The sequence below is a fragment of the Pseudopipra pipra genome, chromosome 14, assembly GCF_036250125.1.
Source record: "Pseudopipra pipra isolate bDixPip1 chromosome 14, bDixPip1.hap1, whole genome shotgun sequence".
NCBI classification, from domain to species: Eukaryota; Metazoa; Chordata; class Aves; order Passeriformes; family Pipridae; genus Pseudopipra; species Pseudopipra pipra.
Window position 1 is genome coordinate 14,540,224 of NC_087562.1, and position 13,910 is coordinate 14,554,133.

Consider the following 13,910-nt stretch of genomic DNA (forward strand, 5'->3'; position numbering starts at 1 on the left):
CTGCAATAAGCATTATAAAGAATGTCAAAATTTTGTATAATAATAATTTTTGCATTATCTATTGAGGTCATAAATTAGCCTTTCCAAGGTAAATCTTGATATCTTCCTAGAATTTCACACTGCAGTAAAGCTGTAATAACTGTTTTCTTCCTGACCTTCTCAGCCTATTGAAATAGAGCTTTTCTGAATGCAGAATGTTTTCAACATTAATTGGCATTTGGAAATGTGTGGCTTTGTCAAGACTCGAAAAAAAAAAAAAATCTTTTTTCATGACAAAAAGAAATGAGAAGGTTTTTTTCTCACTATTCATTTTTGTCTGTTCTGGGAACTTGCTAAGACAAAGAATAGACAGTTTCAAGTGTCCATGCTGAACACACAAAAGATGGGGTGAGGGCCGTGTTTCATCTCAGGTACCTCTTACCTTAGTAAACACAGGGAATTTGTGGTGTTCTGAGGTCTCATTCTGACCAAAAGTTTTATCTCAGACATGAAAATATATCTATGCGAGATGATCAAAATTTATGGTCTTGTAAGGATTTGGCTTAGATGACTCTCTGACTTTTCTAACTGGAAGGAACCATTTTGCCACAATCTTCTGTGCTGGTGTTGGTAAAGATTCACTCATGCTCGAGAGGAGCTGCATGAACTGGCATGTTGCCACTGGCAGCATCTTTAGCACTTGTTGCACACTTCAGTTTTCTCAATAACCTGGAGAAAAACAGCCACTGCCACTGCAAAAGGCTACAACTATCAACTAAACAATTTATAAAAGGGTTAGATTAGAATATCAATCAAGATGACAGGTTTTACAAAACTGACCTTTGTAAGCAAGAGAGAACGGGGTGAAAGTCACTTTGCATTCTGAATAATGCTGCTAAACTGCAGTGCAGATACTTCAGCCACTTTGACTGTGGGAACAAATGATCTGTGGTGGGATTTAGATTATAACAAGAAAAGTCTGTCTGTTCTTTCTATCCAGCCTCAAAGCTCTATCGACTGACCTCAGAATTGAGGTTAAAAAAGAATCTGTAATGTTAGCACCTAATAATATTGTGGTGTTACTGTGTTCCTTGAAATCACACTGCAAGTTTATAGCACTTTATAGTGATTTCATATTGATTTAGCATCAGAGGTTATCAAAATAGAATTTAACCCAAAGGTTATGTCCTTTCAGTGAGCCAGAATCTGAATTTGCTTCTTTATCTTACTCCCATCCACTAGCAAAATCCTGCCCTAGATTAAATGCTTTCAAAAATAACATCATGAAACGATCAAGACTAGGGAAGAAATCAGCCTATACTTTATAGTAAGGTGGCAGTAGGAACCAGCCTAGCTGGGATCAGCAATATCAAGTTAATTAGACTGTGCCCAGGGCTGGGGCACCTGATGAGGTGAAACTCCAGGCTGCAGCTGTGAGTTTATGCAATTCATCATCAGGCAGCTGTACTGTGCTGCAGACACCATCACTCTGTGATCAGAGCTGTGTTTGCCTGCCTGGATTAGGCTGACTCAAACCTGTGATTATGGGAAGGAGCAGCTCAGTGAAGACAAGCTCCAGAAGGAGAATCTTTAGGGTTTATCCCAGTCCTTGTACTTCCTATATTATGCTTCCCGATTGAACCTTTCTAACTCAAGACAATTTTTTCTTCTGATTGATAATCTAATGTCCAAAAGCAAACAGAATACATCTACCTGGCTCTCTGCATCTTGCTATGATTTGCCAAAATTATTTTGGAATTTGATTTTTTTTTCTGGGAAGTCTGTTAGCAGAAAAAGCAGTCAGACTTAACAGCATGTATGTCCTCTAGCAAAACAAAAGCCCACATCTCCAGTATAGTAGGAATAAAAGAAAAGGGGAAATTGGGACAGCAATAGGACTGAAACTTTTATTTTAAGTGCTTTTTTCCTTAGTAGTATGGTTCAGCTAATAGTCAGAGGCTCTCTAAACCATATTCTGCTTGTATTCTGAGATCTGCAGGTCTTATGGTTGTCTTATATGTACATCTGGCTTGCTGTGAGTAGTCTTAATTCTGTTTAAAATGTCATCTATCTCTGATAATGGGTTATTATTCAAGATACCAAAGAACTGATGCCTGTTGTGAAGTGGACACAGCAGGAATGCAGCAAACACCATCAGTGGTGTCCTGGATAGGAGAGGAGCACAAAATTCAGTGATTTATTTCTCTGACACTTTATTCTTTAAGGCATTTGTCATTCCTGCTCTGTTTGGGGAGATATTGTCCCACTGACTCTAGGCCAAACTGATGATATTTCATTTGTATCCACTGTAACTATATCTGTTGAGATTTTTCTTTTCCTTATAGCCTGTTTTTTCTTTTTGTGGAGTTATCTTGGAGAAATGGATAAATAAGATCTATGTGCTGAAGGATTCAAATCTGGTTGTCCACGCCCAGCTCCCAGCGTGTTTGTAGCCTGCCATGGTCTGGGTGCAGAAGAATATCATTCCTTTCACAGAAACACAACTTGGTGGTCAGCCAAAGTTTCCTGTGAGAGACTTTCCTTCAAAATCCCAATGTCAGCAGGAAGGGGAGAGCATGGAAAATGGTGCAGGCAGGAGCTGGGCTTGTGGCCTTGCTGTGATATGGAAGTCTTTCACTGGCTCTGACCTACTCAGTCTTTCACTGAGCACTGACCTGCTCATAATATGTTCATGCACAGGAATGAAGCTGAATTCCACTTATTTGTCATTCCCTCACTGCCAGTTCTTTTCTGTTGGACTGCCAGAGCCTTTGTTGCTGCTACAACTTTCAGTATGAGACACAAAGTGAAGATTCAGTAGAACAAGCAGAGATTCAGTTCATTGGTATTATCTGCCCATTTTTCCTGCCCCTTTCTTGTTCAGTCAAGGTTTGCTTCAGAAAATCTTTGGAGCAGACATATAGGTGCAGAATTTCAAACTCAGTTATGCTGAGAAAAATGCCATCAGTGTTTTTTCAATAAACAAATAATGTCTGTTCCCCTTCCCTGTGCAAAGACACACAGTGTCAATAGAAACAATTACTTTGTTGTCAGTTAATTTAAAAAGCTACTTGCAGAGAAACAGGCAAGCAGTTTAGCAAGATTGATGTAAATGGTGGATTACTTAGGATAGATATGGATCCAATCTAAAAACAGAAGGCTTCTTCTGTGCATTGAGTCTTACATATATATTGAGAAAGATTCGAATTAAGGAAAGTGATGTTTGGTTTTTTAAAAATATCTTTATTTATAAAGCCTGCAGCTAAAGTGAAATAGGACCTGGATCCCAAATCGTAACTTTTTTTTCCCAAACTAAATTCAAGCTCTGAGTTTTTCTAATAACCTATCAAGTTTTGCCCTTAAGTTTGCTCTGAGGTGTCTGATGTAGGAACTCTAATTTAATCATGTGTAACAATCAGTTTTAACAACACTATTACTTCTTGAAATCATGATAACCCAGGTTTGCTGAGAGATCATATGGTGAGATATCTTCTTATTCCAATAAGAACAACAAATTGCTTTAAACAACTTGCCTTGAGGCAAACATACAAAGGTGAAAATTCCTACAAACCCAGTAGCATCTTTCCCAGTTTTACTCTTTCATCAAATAAGTCTTGGCTAATCTGTAGTTACAGTATGTAGATATGTGATCAGTTCTCTTTGAAGCAGTTTGGTGAACATTAGAGTTTTGTTCTGAGCCTTAAAGGGCAGTAAACTTTATGGCTTTTTGGTAAACTTTTAAACTTTATACAGCCAGCTTTCTTCCTAACACCAGCCTAATTATAAACCTAATATTTTAAAAAGAAGCAGTAATGCAGATGACTCAGGTGTAAACACAAAAAAAAAAAAGAACAGAGAGTCTACTTTCCAAAACTTACAGGTGAGCACCACATACTGAACAATTCACCCAGACTGTGCTTCTGCCATTCCTGGCAGTTCAGCAGACAAGCATTAGTACTTCTTTTAAACTAATTTGATACAGATCATTTTGGGCAGACTGTGTTCAGGGGGAATGGTGATCTTGAAAGCTTATCCTTGGGTATGTAGAAGTCTGGGAAACTGGGACGTGACTCATGGAAATGCTTGCAAGTCTGCTTTGTTATAACTCTGGCAGTTTGGATTCTTACTTTGTCTGCAGGGCACAGATTAGGCTGGTGCATGGAGATTCAGGCAACTATCCCTGTTTCAAAGTGACTTTTTTCTGCAGTGTCTCAGTTTCCCTTTAAAAATGAAGTATAAAGGCTTTTCTGTGTGAGGAAATCAGGGTGAAGCGAGATGTGCTGCAAATTGATGGCATGACATCTTTTCTGCTCTACATACTCCTTCATGCAGTCTCCGTGGTCATGGTTAAAGACATTCCCTTTCCCCTGCCTCTCCCAAATGAAATAGTTATAAGTGATGGAGAGATGTCAACTAAACCTGAAGGGAACCTGCTATGATAGTTTGGAGAGCTGCAAACTGCCTTATTTATTCTGGCACAATGTTAATCAGCTGTCCTGCACAATCAGCTACATGTCACCCTTGTTAACAATTTAATTCTCCCTGTGAAAAAGGGAGGGAGAGGATGATGGATATTTATAGTTCTGTCTTTGAGACCTCTCATTTAGTGCCACCAAGAGAAGGCAGTTACTGCCTTCAGCATGAGCACCACTACGGGTGTCCAGAATCCACCCTGACCAGAGTAGGATAATGAGGAGCCTGTATGGACTCAATGAATTTATTGCAACTCACATGCCAGGTTTCTTTTCAGCTTCCAGAGCCTTGTCATCCTTTGCTTCACATGGATCTATAGCTATGCACGTATCTGCATTTCCCCGTTCTCTGCATCCTGCTTAAAGAGATTTAGCTGTGCAGTGGGAAACAATATTTTTAAGGAAAAAAAAATTGCCTTTCTGAACCACAGCTGCAGGTTCAGTTGAAGTTTAAGAGGTTTATGTTTCAGGCCAGTTCTTAATCTGAACAAAATTATACCTGCTTTTAATACAGGTAAAGACTTCCCGCTGGGAAACATAAAAGAATGAGTTCAGATAAGTGGCAAAAACAGTAAAACAGAGAGGGCAAAATGTAAATATTCAAAGTGACCAGCAGAAAACATTTGGCATTCATAAAAAGGCAGATTTGCAGGCACGTGGAAAAAGAGGCTGATGGCTGTAATAGCAGGAGCAGCAGCATCTGAGGCAGAAATGAGAGAAATGGTAGTAGCTGGGACAGGAACAGATGCAGAAATAGCAATAGCAGTAATATCTCCTTGCACTGCACACCCAAACCACCCATTTAGGGGTGGCCAAATAGACTGTTACAAAGCAAACAGACCATTATGGTCCATTGTACAAATATGTATTTGGAAAAATGTTGATGTGCAGTGGCGTGGTGGAACAGAAGTTGCTGTGTGTGTTTAGCAGCCCTGGATCCAGGCCATTCATTAGCAGCAGCCTCTCTGCAGAGGGGCCTCTTTTCCTTTCTGTGAGAGGCAGTAATAAAACCACTCCAAAATTTCCAGATATACTTTTAGATTTTTAGTCACTGGTTGTTAGTTTCATGATTATTTTTTTTTAAGGCGAAATACTTTGGGCACCAAATCTGTCTTCCTCAAAGGTTCTCTACATTCCTTAACACATTTCCTGGACTGCAGGATGATTTTCACAGCTCCTATTCAAGAGCAATGCCTTTTCCTTTAAAAAAAGTTTCTCTGGCCTTTTAGATGTTACAACTACACATTCTCCCTTCGAATTATGTTGTGCTGCAGCAACTTAGCAGAGAAACAAGCCTCTTGACTTCTGTTTGAAAAGTGGTACTTCAATTCTTAATTAAAAATCAGTTACTACAGTTATGTCAGCTGACTTTGCAGTGGGTTTGGATTAGGAGCATGCATGTACATACATTGCCTATGTAGAATAATTAGATTTCCCATCTAGTCCTCAAAAGACGTGTTGACACATTTTAGAATCTCAATTCATTGTTTTATTGGAAAAAAACAAAGTATATGGAAGACCCTTTTTGCCTTTCAGCGTAAAAAGGACTCTCTGAATAGTCTGTGTGAAATACAAGTTGCTTTAAAGACAATTTCTTAGAGGAGCAGGACCTTGATTCAGCAAATTCTGAATCTAAGCACTGGTGCTTAGCCCTGCACTCAGGAGCTGCCAGACTGCAATAGCAAAGCACTTGGTTCAGTGCTGTGCGTGACTGGTTTTAACAGTTCAAGTATCCTGTTAATCAAAACTGGGTATCTGTGCTGTGGGCATCTTCCAGCACTTGCTTCCACTGGCCAGGCTCTGACCTTCCAGGCACATGTGCACAGCTGTGCTGCCCTTGTTGAAGTTTTTGCCCCCAAGTATAACCTAAAAATGTCCAGTCATTTAATTGTAATAATAAAGAAATTGTCCCCCATGCAAAGATGTCTGATGATGCCTTTAACCTTGGAGCTAAATTTTAGATCTAAATTCTAATTTCTAGTAAACTTAGGATTAAAATGGAGATGTTGATACAGCAGAATCGCTGCCATAAAGAGAGCAAGTCACACTCTTTATTGTAACAGCTCTTGATTGCCTAGCAAAGAAATGCATAATGAATAAACATTATTTTAAAAAGCTTGATAGCACAATGAATTTTTCAGTGGAAGAAACAGAAGAGAGAGTATTTAAAAATACATGAGTTTCATATTTGATTATAAGTCAAGAAGCAGCAGAAAGAACCAAAAAAAATTGATAGCAATGGCAGCAGGCACCAAGCTTTCAGTCTTGAATTAATGAGGTAATTCATAATAGGGAGGGAGTGACATAGTGATTAGTTAATTACTGTGCAGAAACATACAATTAATGCACAACTGGAATTAGTATACAATGAATTAAACTGCCACAAAATGCAAGCACCAAAAATTGAGAAGGAAACCTTGATTGTTGATTGAAGCTGTTATTACAGCAAAAAGTCTATTGAAATCACAATAGTTTAGCTCTCAAAGTGTTTCATTTGTGTGATCTGATTCCAACCTGTTAATAGGAATGCTGTGATGGGGAGTGGCATGTGCATTCATTACAAACTCATGTGCACACAGGGGCAAATGAGATTGTAGGGCCAAGGGGCTACCAAGGCAGACTGATGGGAAGCTTGTGTGCATTGCAACAGGAATCCTCTGCAACTTTTCACAAAACTGATAGATATTCAGCCTGGCTGGGCTACCCTGTCATCAACCTGTCATTGCCCAGGGATGTTTCATCCCAAGGCTGCCAAGGAGTGATGAGGCACAGGAGAGAGCTGTTCCTGCCCATGGATCCCACACCAGAAACCCTGTTGCAGCTGCTCCACGGGCTTTGCTGTACATTTGGTATCTTGTGTGAGTGCAGAGGTAAGGAGTGATTTTGCACATGGGTGTAGGTATCTGTGTGATCTTTATGTACCGTAAAGCATAAGGGCAGCTGCCAGGTCAGGAGCAAATGGTGTTTACTAAGGGAGTCTCTTTTCCTTCTGAGAGAGTAGGGGTTAGAAAAGGTTCAATAGTGTGAGGGAAGGAAATATCTCAGGCTACATCACATCATACCATGCCTTGGGTCTGCTTTAAGCTATGTCAGTGGAAAAAGCCTGTTCATCTTTATCTTTCTATCTATCTATCTATCAATCTGTCTATCTTCTATATGTATAGCAAACGTGGTATAGCATGTTGCACACCACAGGCTGCATGGGAGCTGCAGGAACTGTGCTACAGCTCACAGCAACTTGACAGAAGGCTGCAAATCTTGGTCTGCAGATGCTGCATTTGGCAGAGCATTTCTGCAACAGTTCAGACAAGAGTTTGCAAGTGCATGTTTTTAGCTTAGATTGCAGGAAATTGAGCTGATAGGATTGAAAGATCATGCTAGTCTCAAAATATTATCTCTCTTTCCATTTAGCAGTGTAAATAAGAGTGGTATTTTAGATCTAAAATAAGATCCAGTTTCTATCTTGAGGAATTAAAAATCTGAAGTAGAAAAGTAATTTATAATAGTGTACATAAAGATATCCTTAAGGGAATTAGGTGGAAGAGGAAAACTAGAATCTGCATTTTGCAGAAGGTGCTTTATGCATGGAAACTCTGAAGTCATGATCATTGATTTAGTGTCTTGGATATTTGTTATGGTCTAACATGTATTGCACTGCTGATACTTTATTTCAGCTGAATTTAAAAACAAGTGGTAGTGCATTTTCTTGGGACATGGTATTTTACCCTTTACCCTTTTACTTCAGATGACTTATAAAGATCAATAAATTAATAGCAAAAACATTTTCAAAATAGTATAGCCAATTTTTATGTCACTTTTATGTCAATATGAAAGTATTAGTGGTATATAGTGTTACAGTATTATAAAAAAGCAAAAATTTCTGGACAGAAACAGGAAAAAAATTATTAACTGATAATTTTAAGTGTCTTACTGAAAGAAAGCTTTTATCTTGAAAAATAGTTAAGATTTAGAAAAGAAAATCTAAAATAGAAATCCTAACACTCTTCTACCAAGGACCCCAATTTAGCAAAGAACTCAAACAGTGTTAATTTAGTTACTCAGAAAGACTCTGCCAGACAAGCAAAGGTCTCTGAAAGCCTTTCATTATTGTCATCAGAAGCTGTAAGAAAGTCACTAATTTTGTCCAGGTAATTTCTGAAAGAGACCTTTTTCAATAAGTGTGAGAAAGTCCACCTTTAGTAAGTGCTGAAGTCTGACCCTGTAAGTTGAGGGCAAAAATCTCACTAAATTTAATTGCTGGCATTGGTGATGCTGGGAGTTACAGCAGGGGTGAGGCTCCCGGGCTGTGTGTGACTGCTGGAGTGCTGCATCTTCCTCTCCTCTTCCTGCTTTTCCATAAAATACCATAAAGATTTCAGCAAAACAAAACCTTTAGAAATATCCCCCAGCACAAATCAGCAATTGCTGGCTTTGTCACATGTGAATTATTTTGAAAACAGGCTTGGACTTCTCTTCATTGCTTGCTGAAATAATTTTCATAATCAGATGTCTCTACCAAGATCTGGTTAAAATTCATACTATGTCACTCAATCTGCCTTTACCAAATTAGAAGAAAAATGGGGTTTATTTGGCCTTATCTCAGATTTCTTTCTCTTTCTCCTATCCCTCTCTCCCACTGCTGTTCCACTGAGAAATTAACTCAGCCTTTCTGTCAGTGTGAGGGCTGGGTTGGGAATAGCAGGAAAACCTCAGTTACTAGGAAAGGTATTAGTTTATAATAAAGTGCTGATCCTTGAAATGTTATTTTGCTGTTTGAATACAGTAAAATAAACAGCAACAGAAAACCAAGTACTCTGTTAATTTAAATGGTTGACTTCTTAATATTTACAATATTCTAAGCAACAGTAATAACTGTCTCTGCTTGTAGAAGTTATTTCAGCAGTATTGTCATGAAATGATCAAGCTTTTTCACAGATATTAAGTGGGTATGAAGTTTCTGGTATTGTGTGCTGTAGCTGAGGAGGAGGGAAACTTCCCAGTAATTTCCAGTCCCAGGCTTCTCTCCTCACCAATAAAGCAAATAATTTACTAATAACTCTTCTCAAAGATGCTTCTGTTGACATGAGTGAAGTAGAAAAACATGCTGCTCATCTTCAGCTCTTAGTGTGGGGAGAGCTGCCTTTCTGGAATAGGTGCCATTTAAGGTAGAAATGGATGTGATTCAGTGTTTGCAGCCAGGAAAGCAGTAAAATCTCGATCTGCTAAACACACCTGTGCAATAATGCTGACTTATATGCTGTAAGTCTTTTTTCTAAATTAATCATTTTGAAGTATGTTGCTCTTGACCACTGGCTCCCAAGCACTGATGAGATTTTTTCCCTAAAGTAAAGTATTAACAATAGCAACAAATCTCAAAAGCTGGGAGGTTTTAATTATTTGCCATTTCCATGGTTGGGTTTTAGCTGAGGTCAAAACCCCTAAGAATGATAAAGGCTGATTTCAGAGATCTTGAGTCCAGGACTTGCCAACACTTTCACAAGAGGCAAGTGGTATTTCAGGCTGTAAAAGAAATTGTCCTTTACAGAACATGTGACAAAGCTTTTTCTTTGATAGCATCATCCTGTGTCACTTTGAAAAATTTCCTGTGCTCCATTCTGAGGAAGAAAATATTTTACCCTAATGGCAAACTAAAAGTAAATTGCTATGTGCTGAAGAGCAGAGAGTGAGTAGGGAAAGGTTCTGCTGTAGCCTAACAAGAAAGGAATTACTTTGCATTACCTCAGATGCTTTTTTTGGTACAGCAAAGACCTGCATCATAAAATACAAAATGGTCTGAAGGGCTTTAAACTTTGCACACCACAAAATGCATTATGCAGCTCCATCAGACATGAGCAAGGGTTGTGCCACTTTCCACCCTGCACTGGTAGAAACTGGAGTTTACCTCAGTTATTCTTCTGCAGTGGTTTGAGACTTGAAGGAACATTTTTCTTCTCTCTGATGTGAAGCTTTAGTTCCTTCTTCTGGAGATGGGAAATCTGCAGGTAGATTTGGAACAATTCAACATATTGAATGTTCTGAATCCAACAGCTACTGAGTCTGACTGGATAGACAGTGAAACTTCAGTTACTCAGGCAGGGGATATGGGATTTAGTTTGGGGGCAGAAAGATTAACAGCCAGTGACCATGATCTGTGTCAGAAAACCAGCCCCTTACTACAAGTATTTTAATTGCAACTATGAAGATGTACTTGCAAGTTTTTATTTATTATCCATTCAGTCTGCTGCTCCATCTTGGAGCCTTTATTCTCAAATTAAAAACAAAACAAAACCAAACCAAACCAACAACCACCAAAAAGCAAACAGTAGTTCCCTTGTTTGTCCCAAAAAATTAAACACAGATTGATTCTATCACCTTGCCCCAACAAAACCACTGCACAGGGGTGGATGGCAAATGCTGCCATGGCTTCATGAAAACTTCAGAAAACACAGTGTGTTGTTTCTTCTGTATTTTGCCAGACTGAGTCTGAAAATAATGTGTTGAATTCCCTGAGTTCTGGAATTATAACAACATGTCACAAATAGATGCCTGGCAATGCACAGCCTCACCAGACAGAGTGACAGAGCAGCACATCAAGGCTGCCCCTGGTGTATCTCCACTGACATCCTGACACCAGGGATGAGTTCCACAGACACCACAGGAGGGAAGGGTCCTGTGCATCAGGCACAGGCACAGATCCTGGCTCACGTGAGTGATTATCTCCTGTTAAAAAAAGCAAATGTAAAACCGAATCATCCCCGTGAATATGTAACTGAGAAAGTTTTACTTATACATCAAATGATTATTCAAATAACATCTAGATGTGGATGACCTCAACAGAGATCTATGCATTGAAATAAGTTTTAGTCTAGTATATATTTTATGTTTAAATATAAATATAAATGTATAATATAGATAATATTTTTGTACAAAAATACCATTTCAGCGTTACTGTATGGAGGGGTTTTTAAGTGGGTATTTGGATGCTGTATGTGACTATGCCTCTTATATCTAGGTGAACTGAGAGAAATAGGAAGGAAATATTCACCTCCTTAGAGGCTAAAAATGAGGTGCAGCTACAGTCTAGCTCTGCAGTGTTCCCTTTCAACAATGGGGAATGGAGTGAAAAAAACATGAGTTCATTTAACATGGAGGAAAAGAAAGGAAGATGGTAACATGTTGACCTGTACTAAATGACATTTACACAAGAGGTTTATTCATCAGGCTCCTGTACCGGTTTTGAAAATGTGCTCAAGTGTTTTTTTCTTTTATTTCCCTCCCTTTTCCTGCATTTCTAAATGCATCTCTCGTATCTGTTGTTTTTAGAGCACCTGCAAACTTTACATTTGGGTGCAAGGTCTGGCAACAATCAGATATCATACTCTGACATTCGCTTTCTTACATGTTATATTTTATTTTACAACGTCATGGGAACACCGAACAAGTTTTCTATTAGCTTTATTCTATTATTCTTTCTCCTTTCCTTGCTCTGTGAGGGTAGCATACCTCTCAGGATATTTTAAAATACCTTCAACATTTTCTCTGGATAATTCCATTTCTGAATGCCTATTCACATTCTCCCCACATATTTCTCTTAATATCTGATATTTTTCAAAGATTGGAAGGCAACATTGCACAGTAAAAACAGTTGACATATTTGATTTCTCTTTCTGCATCTCTCAGTGGAGGAGGTAGCATTTGTCATCCCTGGGCAGAGCAGCTGTTACAAAGCTTTATGGTGAATTGTCCATGTTTACAGACCTTCAGAATGGCATTTTTGCAAGTCTTTTCCTTAAATTCTTTATTGCAGAGCCCTAATTTAAGCTCTGTCTCTCCATACAGGCTGAACTGAATAGAGGGGCACTTACTGCCTTGTGGGAAGTGGAGTCTGGTCTGAGCACTCTTGCCAGCAGTCGGATTTTTACATTGATTTCAAGGGGCTGCTGATCAGATCTCTGTACTGTGAGCTGCAGCTCAGTTTCTCCCAGTGAATAACTTCCTGTGCTTGAGGTAGTCAGGAGTATGATCTCCTCCACTCCAAAAAACTCTGTGAGAAATTTTTCTAATATTTCTCATCTTCCCATTGATGCCAGTCCCTCAGATGTGTTTGTATCTGCTCTGGCAGAGCTAAAGCCTCATCTCCTGTAGTCTCAAACAAGATTTGTCTTTTTTTCTTTTCCTTTATTTTTGGGGGGGAATAGGAGAGTATGGTCCTGGGCTTTTGAGTCCTATATTCTTTTAATGCTCATGGCCATCTGTGCACTGAGGCATGACTGTGTATTAAGAACTGGATTACAATGCAATGCTCTTTTCTTGGGTTTGGTATTGTTCCCTGTCTTTTGCCTGCTTTATTCGTGCTTTTTTTCTGATTTCCACACTCTGTTTCTTATGCAGTGCCAAATTTTTCTGTTTCTTTCTCTCATCAATAGGACTTTAACTTCACTTTCAGTGAAATTAAATTATAAAATAGGTTATGCTTTCATGTAATTCAGATACTACTATCTGGTGGACATTTTTAACCTCTGAACTTAAAAATTCAAAAACATACTCTGAAATATTTTTCAGTTCTCTTGGAACTAAAAACTTTTCATTTGGCTAAGCCAGATCTGACACATGAAGCAGCTCTGTAGGATGAACCTTCCTTATTCTCAGGAAAGTGCAGCATCATTATTTGGCAATTCCTAAACCAAGGCCACTCTCATGCAAGGGAGCAGCTTCATGGTGGAGCAATATGTTTTAGATGAAGATCAGTTTTCTGAATCAGTTTTCTTTACTGATATCAGTTACTTTTTGGGGTGGATCAGGACCAGCTACCACATTAGATCCCATGTATTTTTCTATAATGTCGTCTTTAGTGTGCTGGTATAGATGGACTGATTTTCATCTGTTTAGGGAGTACAGAAAGGTGAGAGAATGAGGGTGGGTTCCTGAGGAACTTTGGGTTCTCCATAACCCACAGGATGTGTCTGGGATACTGTGGAGGCAAATAAATTTTTGTCTATAGGCAATGGCCATCCATGACAGACTCCATGCAGATTAAGCAATAAAAGGTTATGGTAAAAGCCACAGTGATGAAAGCCCTTGAGACTGTTGGCCAATTTCCACAGCAAAGAGCAATGCAAATATATGCAAAAATGCCATCAGTTCAAACCTCTGCTCTAGATCCAACATGGAAAGGTTTCAGCATGTTTGAGATAATTTGGTAGGAAGGAGAATTACTTCAGATCCCCAGGCTGCACTCAGGGTCCCTCCTGTGTTCCTCAAACACTCAGACAGCCCCATGGATAGGATGATGGCCTCTCTCGGATATCCAGTTTCCTTGCAGAAAGTCTGTTCTCTCCGGCAGGTTTTGCCACAGAATGTTTTTCCTCCAGCTTTATGCTGCATATTTACTTCTTCAAACTGCTCAGAACCCGAGTGAAAATGAAAGCAAGAGGCAGCAGGAGGTGCTTTGGGTAGTTT

General features: G+C 39.0%; 1 protein-coding gene and 1 long non-coding RNA gene across 2 annotated transcripts in view; one reads left to right on the forward strand and one right to left on the reverse strand.

Annotated features, from left to right (window-relative positions):
* The window catches only part of VSTM2B (V-set and transmembrane domain containing 2B), a 118,070-nt gene that overhangs the window by 24,337 nt on the left and 79,823 nt on the right, over nt 1-13,910 (forward strand). The gene's annotated exons all lie outside the window — the stretch shown is intronic.
* Nucleotides 4,683-10,924, reverse strand: LOC135422175 (uncharacterized). Its single transcript, XR_010434355.1, has 3 exons — nt 10,824-10,924; nt 10,354-10,447; nt 4,683-4,807 (listed from the first exon to the last, which is right to left on the reverse strand). It is a non-coding gene; the product is annotated as an uncharacterized LOC135422175 (long non-coding RNA).